We start from the raw sequence: 3,493 nt of genomic DNA, 5'->3' as shown, positions 1-3,493 counted from the left end.
ATTCTTATTCCTATTTTATAATTGAGTAAACTCAGCTGCGGAGGGTCGGTAACATGGTCCAGGCTATCACAACTGGTGAAGTGTGACATCTAGACCCAAGTGGTCCACTCCACCACTTGCCTTTCTTCTGACCTTCTTATTGCCCTGAAGATCGGTTGCAGACGCTACCTTTCATCTTTTGATAACTTCATGCTCCTTCCTGTCACTTCCTCTCACATCTGCCGAAGAGAAGACAGACAGATGTGGAAGGAAAGGGAAAAAACTGGAATGTGTCCCAGTTACGAATGTCAAAGACTGGTGGAATTTCTATAAATTTAGGCACATGGTGATGCAGGGTTTGCCACTAATGGGCTGCAGATATGGCTTTTATCTTGTTGAATCCATGCTGGTTAATCTCTAACCCTCGTTTCTGTAAACTTAGTCACCGGAAATCTTTAGGGTTCTAGATCTGATCAGATTCTGACATTCCTTTTTTTTTCTCCCCAGGGATTTGCTATGAGTCTAACCAAGCTCAAGTTTCAGAATCCCCAAGTAGCATGGATCCTTCTAAGCCCATGGGAGGCCATCTAATATTGTGTTCACATGATCACCCATATTAGTGAAATTGACAAAAATAGGCCATTTTACTTGCATTTGGTTAAGACTACTGTGTTTTTCATTTGAACGTCCCCAGTAGCATTACAGTGACATTCAGTGGTCCAGGCATTTTGGGTATCCTGCTAATGAAAAGTAGGGGATATATTTAGTTTGGGTAGAGTGGGTTATATTTAGTGGCTTATCATCACTTCTACACTGTTACTGCTAGCTGTCCAAGAAGGAATAATTTCTAGTGATATTCTAATTACCACCTGCATTGGTTTACATGGCTTCATCATGAAACTGCAGGGCCAGAGGTCATAGCCCCATGTGAACTTGTGCTATGGCACCGGCACAGGAGTATGGCTGGTGGGGAAGAGCCAGGTTCCAGGTATACAGAGGCAGCGCCAGACCATTCATTTCCTGGATGTTGAGATGTTTGTGGTATTTGTAAGCTTTCATCAATTTATAATTTGTTGTGATTTATTTTCTAGATACTCACCTTTATACCAAAGATTGTATTTCAAAATTTTATATTTTTTTCCTTAAAGAATCTTCCCTAACAAATTGTATAAATCAAGGCCAAATAAAACTTGGATGCGTACCTGCTTGCAGAAAGCTGGAGATGCATCCAGAACAACAACCTATCTATGGCCATGCTACCCTGAACAAGCCCGATCCCGTCTGATCTCAGAAGCTAAGCAGGGTCAGGCCTGGTTAGTACTTGGAAAGGAGACCACCTAGAAAGACCAGGTGCTGTAGGCATAAAAAATAAAAAATAAGGGATTGTAAACTGACAAGGTCCTTGCAATCTGTGATGTCAATCACGGATTGCCTTGCCTAAAAAATAAAAAATTAAAAAATAAATAAATAAATAAAATAAAAATAAAAATGAAAAAATAAATCCAGAACAACAATCAATTTATAGTACTAAACATAAATGTCGAGTGAAGACTTACATTGACCTGTTCAGCATACTTTCTTTCTTCGGGGCAGGACATGTCCTTCAGGTTCGTGGAGGACAGAGGATACACAAGTGAAGATGTGGTCATTTGATTTAAATGTTTGCTAGCAGCAGGTCCTGCTGGTTTCATGTGATGGTTATTAAAGTGAGGTTCTAGGAGCAAGAACATCAGCATCACCTGGAAAATGGTTAAAAATGTAAATTCTCCAGCCTCAATCGGGATCTCCTGAGTCAGGAACTCTGGTGGTGGGGCCCAGGAATCTGTATTTTAACATCCCTTCCATGTGATTTTAATGCCAGCTAAATTTTGAAAAACATGAGTTGAATGCATCTGTTTTCACAATAGTGAAATCGAACATCATCAGGTCAGCGGGCTGTTCTCCCCAAATAAGATTTGTTTAAGTATGGTCAGTATTTGCTTATCTGATTCTTGATTTTCTGTGTATTCATCAAAGATCTGCTCTCATTATTATTATCAGACCTTACATGCTAGGGTTGACTTTTAATATTTCTGTTGCAATCTATTAGGCTAGGGACCCATCTTGTTCTCAGAAAGTAACCTGTTTTCTCATTGCTGGGTTCTTGAGAGGCACCTCCCTGTTGTCACTGTATAGAGCAGACCTCTGACATTTGTAAGGAGTATGATCCGAGACGTTTGTTAAGTCCTCAAATAACAGTCTAAAACAAAGTACTCATGAAACTGGTAAGCAAACTAGTACCATGACTAAAATTTTTCAACTGAATTACTCTCTAGTGACCTGGGATTTGTAGAGCAGGAGCACAAGCCTGACTTAATCAGCAAGCTTGCTGCTTTGTTACATTTCAGAAGATCTGGACTACCCTTCTCATTTTTTCTTAGATATATATGACTATGAAAACATTTCCCACATAGGCAGATTTCATCGGTGTTCAGAACTTTCGTTATTTAAAACTTTTCTTGTCTATAAACTGTTCTAGTCATTTAAACTTCACATTACGAAAATAGAAATGTATCTTAAAAATCTTACAACAAAAGTTGACTCAGGAGTCATACCGGTGCCTGTTTTATGTAAATTTTGAAGGGCTGCCTATTGATGAAATTACATTTTCTGCCAAAGATTATATATTTTTTTCATATACTTATACACAGTAAGTTAACCATTTCTTCAATTTTCAAAAAAATATTCTTAGCATACTTGATGATTAATTTTCTCATTGACTGAAACACAACCTTTTCCTAATAGCAGGAACTCACTGAGGTGAAGGCAATTAAATGCACATTTATAATGTCACTCAAAACTAGGAAGGCGGAGGCCACTCTGTTAGCATTGTAACCTACAGAGGAATGTAGCAGCCAGATTTTCTATTATTTCATGATTCAGTCTTGGTAGGTTGTATATTTCTGAGAATTTATCTATTTCTTCTAGATTATCCAATTTGGCAGCAGCATGTATATGTTTATAGTAGCCTCTTATAATTCTTTTTATTCCTGTGGCATCATTATAACATCTCATTTTGTCTCCATCTGGATCACCCCCTTCTCCCACAGCCCCACCTCTATGCAGCAGCAGAACCAGGAATGACTGAGAAGAACTGACCACCTACCCTTAAGGATAGGGACCTTTGGACTTTCAGGGAGGGACGAATCAGAGCACGAGGGCAAGTGTATTATTTGAGGGGGACAGAGAAGGGAAGCAATCCTTTCATCACCTAAGAGTGGTGGCAACAGAGTCGTTGACGGTGACACTGTGTCAGTGGAAAGGGTAAAGCTTGTGAAAGCCAAGAAAACTACGACAGAACTCCATCATCACGTGGGTTCTGCCAAGTTGGAATATTACCCTTGAGGGTGAAGTAACGACTGCGCCTCCTGTCTTTCATAAGAGGGGGCTACTGAGTCACTCATGCACAAATGTAGGTTTTCTAGCTCATACCTCAGCCTGAAGGCCACAGTCCACAAGGAGCTCCATAACTGCA

At 39.7% G+C, this 3,493-nt stretch overlaps 1 pseudogene; it reads left to right on the top strand.

Annotated features, from left to right (window-relative positions):
* Nucleotides 1-1,222: 1,222 nt before the first annotated feature.
* On the top strand, nt 1,223-1,341 carry LOC111738995 (annotated as a pseudogene).
* Nucleotides 1,342-3,493: the final 2,152 nt, after the last annotated feature.

The sequence above is a fragment of the Pteropus vampyrus genome, unplaced genomic scaffold (assembly GCF_000151845.1).
Source record: "Pteropus vampyrus isolate Shadow unplaced genomic scaffold, Pvam_2.0 Scaffold45, whole genome shotgun sequence".
Taxonomy (NCBI): Eukaryota; Metazoa; Chordata; class Mammalia; order Chiroptera; family Pteropodidae; genus Pteropus; species Pteropus vampyrus.
This window is presented reverse-complemented; position numbering and strand designations above follow the sequence as displayed.